Raw genomic sequence first — 13,154 nt, forward strand, 5'->3', positions numbered from 1 at the left:
CCAAACCGACCACCGACGCGCGGGTAAGTAACATTTTGACAGTATGTTTTTCCTTTCGTTCGGTTTTGTGCATCCTCCCGGTGTCCACAGTCCCGCATCACCAGCCGACCCATCGCTTTGCCGACGGCTACTTCCGAATGGTGTTAAATGCGCCACGTGTTGACACGCTTGGTGTGATTCATTTTCGAACAACATCGCCCTGGCGGCGTTCCCCCGGCTGGGCTGGGCTGCACTGCTTGGTTGGTTGGAGCGGGCTTTGGCCTGAGTTCACCCGTTTGAGCGCTCAGCAGTGCAGGAGAGTGAACTGGGCCATATGTTTTCGTCCTCTGCAGCTGCACCTGCGCAATGGCAGTTCGTCGAGCGGTTCTTCCCCAACCAGTGGCAGTGAGTACCGGCGTTGAGCGACAGTCGTTTGTGATCGTTGCTCGATTTGCGGCCAGTTTTCCCGCCGACGGAACCCTGGAACCCGTGCCATCGAGCTTCGGCACAGCTGCGGCAGTTTGTCGTGAGATTCGGTCGGTCGTGCACAAGAAATCAGGCGTTCTGTGGTTCTGTGGTTCGCTGCACGTTTCGAAAGTCGCTTCGTTCGCGCGCGCTCTCGCTTCGTTCTGCCAGCGTGGCACTAACAACGCACTTACGCGGTCGGATCGTGGAACAGTTTGATCAAGGATCGAATTTTAAAGTTTGCATTTTTTTAAATATACGCACGCACGCACGCAGGCTTTCACCATCAGCAGGCTACAGAGCGTCAGCAAATGGACACCGTTTAATAATACAGTGTGGCAAATTGCTCACCGGGCCGGCCATCATGTGGCAGCTGCTGCCAGAAACGTAATCGGAAAGTCAATGTTCACCGCAAATCCTCATGCCCACCTGCACCCTGCGTTTGCAGGGACGCTACCGAAGCTGGAGGGATAGTGACTGCACCTTCGGTTCGTTTTGTTGTGATGCAGCTTTGCAGCATCAAGCGCTTTGCCAAGGATAACTCGCTCAAGTGCATCGAATGGTTCGTGGTTTAGTGTTGGCGTGAAGGAAAGTGAAAATTGAATGTGATTATTGAAAGCAATTTTCTGAATTTACCCGAGTGTTGAAAGTTAGTTGATATGGGCAAGCTGTTTGGCTATCATCTCGTGCGGTGCGTATGAGTGTGCTATATGATGCGCGAAGCGTTGGTATGGCGTTTTTTAAAGTAATTATTTTACCACTTTTTGTACAACTCCCGCGGGCATGCACAGTTTTCAAACATTTTAAATAAAAGCCAAATTAATAGCTGCTTTATCCAAGACAAGGGCGCAGTTTGTGCAGTGTTTTGTTGGTATAAATAATGCCACAGTTGTTGCAGTGAAAATTGCACACCGTTGCGTCCACGTGTGCGTGTTGCGATTGCGATTTCGAGTGTTTCGTTGTTTGGTGTTCCGTTGCAAAGTGTCCCTAAGTAAAACACATACTCCCGCGTGTCCGCGATGCGTGCGTCCAAATGTGCGTGAGTGGTGGAAAGTTGCGACAAATCGTTTCGTAGTGTGCGGTCGGGCGCGTTAGGCTTAGTTCGTTTTTCGGGTCGCGAAAGTTTCCGTTTATTTCCGGTACACTCGCGTCGGTACGTGAAGTTTTAGAGGATTTCGTACAGCTATTATACCGCTCGCATTACTGTACGTCGGCAAAGGAAGTGACAAAACCAGTGTTACCGTGGGGTTTTTAAACGACTCTTAGGCAGCAGCATCAGCTCCCCGGGCTTCCTGTGCGCTCCCGTATCCGATGGGAATTAATTTAAAATTCATGCCACCAGCAACCGGAGCCTCAAAGGACGACCTCGTGCGGCCGGAGGTGTCGTGGTGTCGTCGAGGTGTTAATGAGCTGCGGCAGGGTGAGTTCCCTGCACCACACCGGGAAACACACGCACAAACAGCAACCGTTTTAGGCACATCCGCGGAACTGGAATGTAGCATGTAGACGGCGGATCGCATCAATGTAACCAAACCCCAACACAACACAAAAGTCTGAGCAAAAGCTAGTGACGTAACCGAAACATATCAATTGCTGTGAAGCGACGCATCCTGCATCAAATCATATCATTACGTAGCAACATATCGTGATCCGCGTGTCGGGTGTGTAAGGTTTAAGTGGTTCCGTGTAAAGGCGCCGTACGCAGGCACAAGTACTGCATCCGTGTGTTTGCATCGTCGGAGACAAGTGAGTCGTCCCGATACCTTCCTCTACGCAGTTAGATACGACGCACCATTGCCGGAAACAGCCAGCCAAAGGAAGGCAGCCCCTTTTTGAGAGGGATGTTAAAACAAAGGTAAACTTCACGGTGCCCACCGACGCAAAGTGTATCCATAAGGGGCACTGTGTTAGACCGTGGCAGCCCCTTCAAAGATCAATGCGCTGAGGGCGCTCGTGAATGACGGCTGAAGTACGACGCACTTGTACGGCGGAGTGGTACAGGTTTTGGAGCCTACATTGTGATTGTTTTGTAGTGAGTATTTCGTGTGCGTGTATGTGTGTATATGTGTTTTTGTGTGTGTATGAGCTCGTGTGTGAGGCCAGAAGCTTTTTGTAAAGCTGCAGCTATTTGAAGAGTGGTGCCAAGTGAGGATAGCCAACTTCAAGGTGAATGTAGCCTGTCGAGTGCGATACTTTTGATTTTGCTGCTCAATCGATCGTCTTTTGCGGAAATTGGCTCTGTAACGCTGATCTGATAGGTGGCGAAGCATTGTAAGCCCCGGGGAAGCCGACCGCCAACGTCAACTAAGAAAGGACGCAAAAAGGTGAGTTGCAAGGGTAGTTGCAGGGGAGGGAGATATTTAAAACATTTTCAATAACATGCTGGTTTCAAATTCAAAAAGCTTGTTTTCGGTGCGTGTTAATTATGGTAAGAAGTTGCGCAACAATGCACCATCCTTGGGCAACATTTTCCCCAAATAAAGAGAACGGCTTAGCATCACGGTAATTTCTTTTTACATTCACTATACAACATGAAAAGTGAAATGAAAAGTTTCTTTCTAAAGCTTTTAATCTTTTCGCATAACAATAGAAACTTTCTTTACGATAGGACTTTTCCGTCGAAAATCCTCAATGCTGCATGGTACCGAGAACGTCTTACATATAAAAAAACACACTAAAGAACAACATTTACTAGTTGGGCCAGTGGGGCGGTTGGTGGTTGGTGAGCTATTATCTTTCTCTCTCCCTCTCGCTCGCTCCACCTTGCGTTGGCACAGCCGTACCGCAGACCGGCAGAATGGTTTCTTGAACAAATAAAGACTCATCACTGAAAGGAAGTAGCAGCAGCAACTGTGGCCACTTGGCCGAGTGAAACTACTTCCACCCGCCATGTGCTGCATGTCCGATGTTTGTATGCTTTTACGGTGGATTAGATTATGCTGGATGTTGAGTATCCAGAGCTTTATTTGCGTGAGGCTTACTTTCTTGCCATTTTCCCGTCGATTCGACGCATGACGGTAAACATCCTGAATGGGCCTTCCCGGTACGTGATATTGCATCGAAACGAGTGTCAATTTCGATTTCTTTTCCTGCTACGTCTCTTTCTCCTGTTTGGAGCATGTCAAACAAAGCCCCAATCTCAACCGATTCGAGATGGATGAGTGCGTAGCCGGTGCGTGTGTTTGTAGCTTGTCAGGATCAATTGAATTGTCACAGGTCCGGATGCTCTCATGTAGCAATGCTTCCTTCTCCTCGCACACACTAAGACAGGGAAATCGTGCGTACTTGTGATCGGTGTACTGTATACAGCCTCGGGAGATTTGAGCAAAACCGCTGCAGAACAAGCTGTGGAAGGGACGCGGACGGGGAGAACACCGGCAAGAAATGTGTAAAAAAGTCAACCGAACGTCTGAAAGTGATTTTGATTCAATTTGAACGCAAATCAGGCCGTATTCTCGACGGCCTCTTGAGAGTCTTTTTCGCCCGTGCTCTGAGCACTTTCGAGCCCGGCGTTGAAGGAACGGCAACTCGTCATCGCTATCAGATGGGCGATACTTTAGATTGAGAATTTTACAGATTTCCATTCAACATTCACTTCAGCACGCACCGCACACCCGCTGGAGGGGATGGTGGAACGAACAGAGGAAAGAATTATTTATTGAAACGTCTGCTCGGCAGTAGGCGTTGCTTTCGCGTGATGACTGCGGTGATGGACAGCTGGCAGGAGCTTTGCGTCGAGTTGTGGCAGCTCGCTGTGATGTTGTTCCTTGCAAAATGCTTACTTAAATAAGCGTTCTAGTGTGTGTGTGTGTGTGTGTGTGTGTGTGTGTGTGTGTAACTGTGTGCGTTTGTCAGTTTGTTGTTGTGCAGAACCTATGCAGGTAAAAATATTCCTTTCCAGCGACCGTGTGCCGAGATTGGAGCGTGCGTAAAGGCAAACTTTTCTCACCCGGGGACGGATGGGTGGTGGTTATGATGCCCGATCTGCACCGTCGAGTTTCGAGCCCGGAGAATGGGCTGTAAACTTTAAAAAAGTTCGCTAACATTTCCGGGCATCCGGACAAGAAACGACAAGCTCAAGGGCAGGCGGATGCGTGTTTAGAAGACGAACGAATCTGCTAAAAAAGGCACACATACACACTGAGCCACAGCAACACTTTTCGCGCTCAGTGCAGAAAGTTGAAGGTGTTTTCGCTCGCTTGGTGTTGATGGTGTTGTTTGCTTTGTGATTTAAGTTTTTTCCCTTCTCTTGCTGTTGTGCGGTTATGTTTTGCTTGTTTCTTAGCGGGGACAGGAACGATGTTATATAAAGACATCGCTCAAAAAAGCTTAAAGCTTAAAGTGCTTTATTGTCTACTGCTCGGCAGTACGCAGTTTAATGCGTGTGATTTAAATTTTGAGCTCGATGGTGTTTGTTTTTACACGAATATTGTGGTTTCTTGTTCAAAATTGGTTACAAAAATATGTCTATCCGATCAAAAATATAGGTTGAGATAGATATTTAATCTAGGTTGAGCTTGTAGAAAGTTTGCCAAAGTACTTTTTGATACTTTAATATGTTTTCGCTTTGCAAAAGATATTTGACAAGGAACAGGCCGCATTTAGAATAAACTAATGAAATTCAATTGATTTCATATGTATTTAGTAAAACAAAATACATTTTGACAGTTCAAATACATCTGCGGTGTGATTTTCATTCTTTGTAATAGCTAAACGTAGCTCAAACAGGAATATGCTTAATAATGAAACAATGGTTTGTTACTTTATTCAACTCAAGGGCCATCTTCGTGGTACAGTCGTCAACTCGAACGACTTAACAGCATGTCCGTCATAAGTTCAAGTCCCATGAATGGGAACCGTGTCTCATTATGTTGGACTGATTTTGCTACTCAAGATAATCAATAAGTCAGTGATAGCCAGTACCATTATATTGCCATATTTCAAATTTCAATATTTTTCAAAGTTTGCCATGAGGCTGGAGAATGGTCTAACGTATTTAACCTAACTAATATACTTAATCTGATGTAACTCTAATCGCAAGCAGCACGATATGGGGAAAGGAGTTTAGGGAGTGGATAGTAGACGGGAACGAAAGGAAGATAAGGAGAAATCCAACAAGGTGGATGTCGAGCTAAACATGCATAGCGCGTAACAGAACTGCGTCCAATTGTTGTGCGACGAGAAGGAACAAGTAGTGGAGGATGAGTAACTAGGATACGAGATGGATACCATATGAGGGGATGGACGAGGGTAGCGATGGTGCATATACACATCGGGGAATTTTGAGGCTATGAACACAAAGGGGAAGAAGTGAGGCTGTGAAGCAAGATTGGACAATGGATTGGCGAGATTCTAGGGATAACAGACCGAACAGACGACAGCATTCGTCGTAAGAAGGTAGAGCATAGGATCTAACCCGATGGACTTTGCGAGCAGCAAACCTTGTAAAGGACCTGTGCCCTCTCTCAATACGGTCGATATGGACCCTAGCCGACGGCGGCTAGATCATCGAACAGTATTTAAGTAGGAAGCGGACCAGATAACAGAATAGTGTATTAAGGCATAGAGGATCGGTGGAAAAAAGGCAAGCCTAGACCGATGACGGTTGTTGCACTAAAATGAAGAAACTGTTAATTAGATGGACCAAATAGAAACAGTGTTTTATGGTTAGGCATGTTAAACTGATTCAATAACTGAAACATTCAAATTTCAATTGTACTTATTGTATTTATTGTGTACTGCGTACTTGTGTAAAAAGACATATTTGATGTTTTTAAGCTATCCCTCCATTGCCCTTCCAATCATTCAAGACTAAAAATCTCCGAAGGATTCCACTCGTGTCCATTTCAATCGTTACAGGGTTTTCCATTCCAATTAACAACTGTCCACAGTCTACTAGCAATCCTCGATTTGATAAACACAATTGTCTACCACTTACAAACAAGTCAAGCCGTTTTTGGTACACTGTCCATTTCAATTTCACAATTGTCGTCTTCGAAAACACACGTCAGATGCGGCACGGTTTGTTTTGGTTTTGGCTGGAACGTGTATCACTTGTAGTTGGGACAGCTGGGCAACATGGACATGTTAGGCATTTTATGTATACTTTAATCTTTGAATACAATCCAGGAATTTTTACATTTATCGATGCTTTTACTGGTAGCCAATAAAAAAAATTACAAAGTCCCAAAATAACCTAAAAACTGTAACGATCCAAGAATAACTAAAACCAAATGATAAAACTGCTTAATATGTTCAAATTGCCCAGCTATCCCATATTCTGATATTCAATCAAGACCTGTTTACAACATGGTTCAATTCTTACAGACAAGTGATACACGTTCCAGCCAAAACCGTGCCGTATCTGTCGTGTGTTTTCGAAGAAGACAATTGTGAAATTGAAATGGACAGTGTACCAAAAACAGCTTGACTTGTTTGTAAGTGGTAGACAATCGTGTTTTTCAAATCGAAGATTGCTAGTAGACTGGGGACAGTTGTTAATTGGAATGGAAAACCCTGTAAGGTGGAGGGTTTGCTTGCTTTACTCCAATTCCATGCCGTGAGCAGTGCTGATTTTTTAATCTTAGCTCTGATTTGCTGATAATAATATAAGGAATGGTTTATAAAAGTTTAATACTTACTTACTTACTTATCCGGCGCTACAACCGCTTTGCGGTCTTGGCCTGCCTCAGGAGTGTCCGAAACCGCTCACGGTCTCGCGCCTTCGTCTGCCAGTCCGTTATCCCGGCCTTAATGGCGAACGCCTCCACGCCATCTTGCCACCTCAATTTGGGCCTACCACGCCTCCTCTGTCTTTGTGGACGGCCTAAAAAGACTTTACGGGCTGGGTCGTCCGTTTCCATGCGTACAACATGGCCAGCCCACCGGAGCCTGGCGAGCTTTATACGCTGTACGACAGTGAGGTCGCCGTACATCTCGTATAGCTCGTCATTATAGCGGCTCCTCCATTGTCCTTCCACACATACGGGGCCAAGTATCCTTCTGAGCATCTTCCTCTCGAACGCGGCTAAGAGGGTTTCGTCAGATTTGGACAGTGTCCATGTCTCAGAGGCGTATGTGAGTACTGGTACTATATAGGTACTATATAGTCCCAGCTTCGTCCGTCGCGACAGGTTCTTTGAGGTGAACTGCTTTTTCAGGCTGTAGAATGACCGGTTGGCAGCCAGCATCCTTGCGCGCAACTCAACTTCCATACTGTTGTCGTTGCTGACCTTTGACCCAAGATAGGTGAATTCTGGGACGACTTCAAAAGTGCGTTCACCTATCTGCACATCACGCCTACGTAGATTCGGATTATTTATTGGTAGGTCCGCTGATGTTGCCACCATCAGTTTTGTCTTTGCCTCGTTTATCTGCAATCCGAGGTTCTCTGCCGCCTGCTCAATCCCTTGGTAGGCTTCTGCTACATAGGAGAGCCGCAGACCAATGATGTCTATATCATCAGCGTATGCCAGGATCTGGGTTGACTTATAGAAGATGGTTCCCGTAGTCTCCACCCTCGAGTCGCGGATGGCCCTCTCTAGCGCCAAGTTGAATAGGAGACAGGCAAGCCCGTCCCCCTGGCGCAGACCCTTGGTGGTAGCAAAAGGTCCTGAGAGTTTTCCATCCACCCTCACCTGGCATGTGACGTTGGTCATAGTCATTCTAACTAGCCTTATCAGTTTGGCCGTGATTCCAAAAGAGCTCATAGCGTCATACAGTTTTACCCTGGCTATGCTATCATATGCGGCTTTGAAGTCAATGAAGAGATGGTATGTGTCGTTTCTGTATTCAGCCATCTTCTCCAAGATCTGCCGCATGGTGAAGACCAGTACCAAAATAAATTTGGTTAATAAAAACCAAAATTTGTAAAATAACATAAAAAAGATGTCTAGAAAATGATTTAAGCAGAGCTATTTCCTGCTGATAACTTACTATGCTATTTTCAAACATTCAGTATGATTGGCGGTTATACATGGCATCCGGTTTATTTGTGGACTAACTCGTTACAGCTTTCTCGTTCGCAATGGCACTACACAACTTCCCTGTCCCTTTTCACTGCATCCTTCACTACCTGCGAGCAAAGACATTTTATCGAGAAGATGTTACCCATACCACTCGCCAGCTTTATCATGGTGCTGTAATTTAAGCAGACCGAGATCAATCACGGCCAGACGATAACGCGAATCCAGCAAATGCGTATTTGGTTGAACATAAAAATTTGCTGTATTCTGCGAACACTGTCCGCGCTTCACTCGCACCTTACCATGGTCACCCTGCAAAAGACAATCCATGTTTGCTGCCGCGGGCACCACCGAGAAAATGATCCGTCGGTGCTCGGAGAATTTTGTTCCCACCTTTGCCCAGCGGTAAATAAATTTAGCCATACCCTAAAAAAGAATATCAAAAGCAACGGCCGAACGGGAGGCAAGCTCGGCCAAAAATGGATGTACCGTCCACGTGGCCCAGCACCGGTTTGTTAAAACAATTTATGGCCCTTTACCGCCGCTCGGGAAGCAAAAACACACACAAAAAAAGAAACCAAAAACGCGCGGAAATGAATGGTGTTCCTTTGCGTTGCTTCCCTGAGGGAGCGAGTTGAATCCATCGCGATCACCTTCGCGCGGTTTCCGTTCGTTAGTTTGCTCAAGCCAAGCGAATCTTGGACGCAAAGTAGGCGCTGCCCGGGGCAGGCGGTTCGCTCCGCCGAAGCTCGTAATAATCTTTTTATTAAGATAGATGTCGAATTTCAGATTCTTGGCCATTTGGTGCTTCTTGTTTTCATCTCTCGCGCGTTGGTTTCTTACGCTGCTTCTGTGAGTTGTACGATTTGTACTTTGCGAGACATTGCTTTCCATCGTTTGGCCGAACTCCCGGAATGGGGAGGAAAAGAGCGAAGCGGGGAAATGGTTTGTCGATTTATGGGTGCAACTATGACTCCTAGCTCCGTGGCCGTTTGGAGTGCCTAGTGCCGGGCACAGGACCGTTTCGTTGTGGACCGTGATTTTACGTCGTTCGCAGCTACCCGTAGTGCCACATTCGCATAGCATAATATTCAATATTCCGGCCCACCAGGGAGGGTTGGAGAATCTCTTAATTAAAGCATAACGACCTCTCCTCTCTCTCTCTCGCTGCGTACCTTTCACCCTGTCTAGAAGTGAAAGGAGAGCAAGAGCGGAACACGCTCGTTCTGACGCGTCCGGAAATGGAACGTTTTTCCAGCCTATTCAATCCGTGGTTCGATGGCATCGTCTACGGAACAGCCTCGCTCTGCTCCATCGTGGTGGCGCGGCAGGTGGGTGCTAAATGTGGGCTATTATCGTATAATTATAGGTTTATATATCAATCGAGAAGCGTGCTTATTGCCGCATGCTTTGACAATGGCCGTCTAGATGTGCGCCAAATCTGCCCGCGTGGCCCGGTGCCATTTGATGTGAGCCCTCGGTCGTACATTATCCTCATTCACTGCCGATTACCGCACACCGGCTGGCCACGCAAACAGCACACAGTGCACGGCCAGGAGGCTCTATGAAATATGAGCTTCGAAGGTACGAAGGATCGGTAGAGTGTGTGGCCGAGTGTCGGTGTTTTGTGGTCGATTTGCTATTGTTTATTAACTACGGCCAACGCAATAGTGTCCGGGGGTGTGCGGTTTAGTTGCAGGGGATTTGGAGCGCCGGTGTGTTTAATGCCACCCTGTTTTCCGTCGTTTTGATTGCATCCGGTACATGGAGAAGCGTGTATCGGTGGAGGTTGGGGATTGCCCAATGGTAAATGCTATTGTGTCGGCAAACACAAAGCCCTCTCCCCCTCCCCCCTCTCGAACAAGTGTGGCCAGGGAAACGATTCATGTGTTAAGTGGTTCGGGTTTATCTGTCCAAAGGGTGCTTTGCATCGAATTCATTGCTTTGTCATTAGCTGTTAATAAAAATCGGTACCATAAAAAAGATAACGCCTAACTCACGGTAACCAAACGGCAATAAACAGTTCAATAGAATGAAACGCAGTGCGTTTTTTTTCGGGGTACGTTTATAAAGTGAATGATGCTAAAAACAGACTGAAGGGATGTTTAGAAAAAGCTTAATACTGGGGAAGCATTCGAATGTGTTGGTTTGTGTAACAAAAACAAAGGTTTAGCATGGTATCAAGGAATTAGTATAGTGTTCAGTAAGCTCAAATAACTCTGGATTAATTGAAGGGAAAATCTGTTTAGCAATCTGATACTATATTTTTCTATCCATAGTTTTGCTTTCTGATAACATTTTCCCGTTGTTTGTTTATAACACTTCAAACTTTCATAAATTTATTACAACCGTATGACGATTTAAGAACTTTTTTTATTCCCGAAAACCGATTTTGAAAGAATTACGATGCATGTAGTTCTTAGAATTCTGTGCATTGCATTTACTTACTAGCTTTACGCTTACCAGCAATCATTTGTTTTTCCAGTCAAAAATCAATTCACTGCATCAACCATTGCCACTTTATTCCATGTAAGCACTAATACCATATGCTCTTCCGAGCTGTTCAACTGAAGCATTACAAAATTTCCGCCCCACGACTGCCTCGTACAGTCGCTCACTAATTCATTCTCATTTGGGCCCATCTTTTTCGACTTTACTTACCGTTTTTGTCGTTTCCTCGCAACGTCCTGCTTATTGTTAGCTAGACGATCGTATCTCTACTGTCCCAGAGCCCAAGTATGGGACTATGATGGTGGTAGTAGTAGCAGTAGTAGAAGGTTGAAACGTAAAGCTTTCACTGCCAGCGGTGAGGAGGGAACCGCAGAGGGTTACACTTCCGGTTGAACGTTTGTGCGTTGCCGATTCACTTTCGTGCGATTCGATTCCGGACGGGAACTAAATTTAGCTTCTTGTGAAGGTTTCGCCGTGGGAAGGGAAGGGTGCTAAGCAGTCGCACAGCAAAGGTCGCTGCCTTTTCGGCCGACAAATCGGCCAAATGGTGAGAAGCACACGAGCTCCGCTAATGATGAAGTATGATCTGAGGGAACTGGAAACTTCCGGTACGATGGAGTGCCGACCACTGCTACAAATAGAAAGCAGAAGACACAACCCCACACACGTCATCTACGTTCAATTCTACCAGCAAACACCTCACCGCACGACCTCGATTACGTAGGGATAAAAGTAGTGCTCGGTGCAAAGTGTTCGGGTCGGCTGTCGTCGACGGGTCGTCGAGGTGAAAGTGCAATGGGATGTTATCGAAAAGGTCGGAAGAAGTCGAACGAAAGGTGCACACACACACACACAAACGCACGCACACAAGTATCGTTTGCAGTATTTCCACCTCGCGCCCTCGAGGACATTCGATTAGTTCCATCTTCAGACCGCACCCTTGCGTCCCGACCGCGATGGGTAGTAGAAAGTTGCCCGACCGCTAAATAACGCTTTTATAACATTTTATCACGCCATCAAAATTGTTTTCCCTGCTAGCCAGGGGTGGAAAACGGGTGATAGCAGTGAGCAGGGGAATAAGGGAGGATGAGACAGCTGTTTTGGTGTGCCCTGTTTTTTTGTGGGTCTGTGACACCGGAGAGGGTATACGTGCGGCTTAGTTTCTGTTTATTATTTAAATGTTCCTTTCCAACCTCGCGCTGACTCGTGCGGTGATGTTGTTTCTTGGCGCATTAAAAACGAAACTGTATCGGTCCTGGCGCCCGGCTGCGGCCTTGCACCTTTGCGCTGGCGACATTCGGAGAATCCCCGAAACTCGTATGATTAATTAGCAACTTTTCCATTTTCACAGGTCTGCGTCTGAGGTTTGTCGGTCGGCGTTGTTTTGTGTTTGCTTTCCATCCGCCAGTCAGTATTATCTGTTCCAAATCTTTCTCGCTCCCTCTCGCTCTCTCGCACACTGTTTTTTCGCCTCTCTCTCTCTGTATCACAGCTCTCTTTTCACCTCATCCGTTGATGGTTGATAATGGTGGTCTAATGCTTGTCGCTCGTAGCTTTTACCCCTCCACGCGTACCACGCGGGGGTATGTTTAACTTTCTTGCCCCTGCAAAGCGTGCTTTTCTTTGTACACGTTTGGTGAAATGGTTGGCTGCGGCTCGAACTTACCGGAAACTGATGACGCATGGAGGTAGACTTGCAGCGTTAAAGCTTTCGTCGGTATGGGTGGTAGATTAACGTACTGGGGAAGCAACAACAAGAAAAAAAAAACACAGAAACCAACGAAATAATTTATTCGTGATCTATATCGTCCCAGGAAGTCGGTGTTTTTCGACAATCCTCACCAGTGCGACAGGAAATGTAGTTAAAATGAACTGGTAGGGATCGAGGTTTTTCTTTGATTTTGATTTTGCAGGTAAAGGGTTATGCTGATGGGTTGGAAAATTACTTCTAATAGCAAAAAAGAGAAGTTATTCCTTTCAGCAATTAATAAAATGGTTTGTAGTCCAGATGAGGATGAAATAAGTATGTTACTTGACGTGAACCAAAGCAATTGGTTTGATAAATATTAAAACTGTTTCTAAAAAATCGTTTTTCATGTTGATTTCTACATTGAGGCCAATTTTGCTCGGAAAGTAGCTGCTCGGAACGTAATTGCCCATGCGTACCCTAACTCATACAACCGCATGACGTTTTGATGGCAGCGCCGGTTCGCAGCACACGACTCGGCCGGCAAATCAACCAAATCGAATGCCGAATACGTCAGTGCGCTTGTACGCCACCGCCGACAAAAACGA

At 46.2% G+C, this 13,154-nt stretch overlaps 1 protein-coding gene across 1 annotated transcript in view; it reads left to right on the forward strand.

Moving 5' to 3' along the window:
- The first annotated feature begins 490 nt into the window (after positions 1–490).
- The window catches only part of LOC5667534 (uncharacterized), a 136,073-nt gene continuing 123,409 nt past the window's right edge, over positions 491–13,154 (forward strand). The window contains exon 1 of the mRNA XM_061641869.1: positions 491–2,768. The gene's annotated coding sequence lies outside the window, so the exon portion shown is untranslated. The remainder of the gene's footprint in view (positions 2,769–13,154) is intronic.

The sequence above is a fragment of the Anopheles gambiae genome, chromosome 2, assembly GCF_943734735.2.
Source record: "Anopheles gambiae chromosome 2, idAnoGambNW_F1_1, whole genome shotgun sequence".
NCBI lineage: Eukaryota > Metazoa > Arthropoda > Insecta > Diptera > Culicidae > Anopheles > Anopheles gambiae.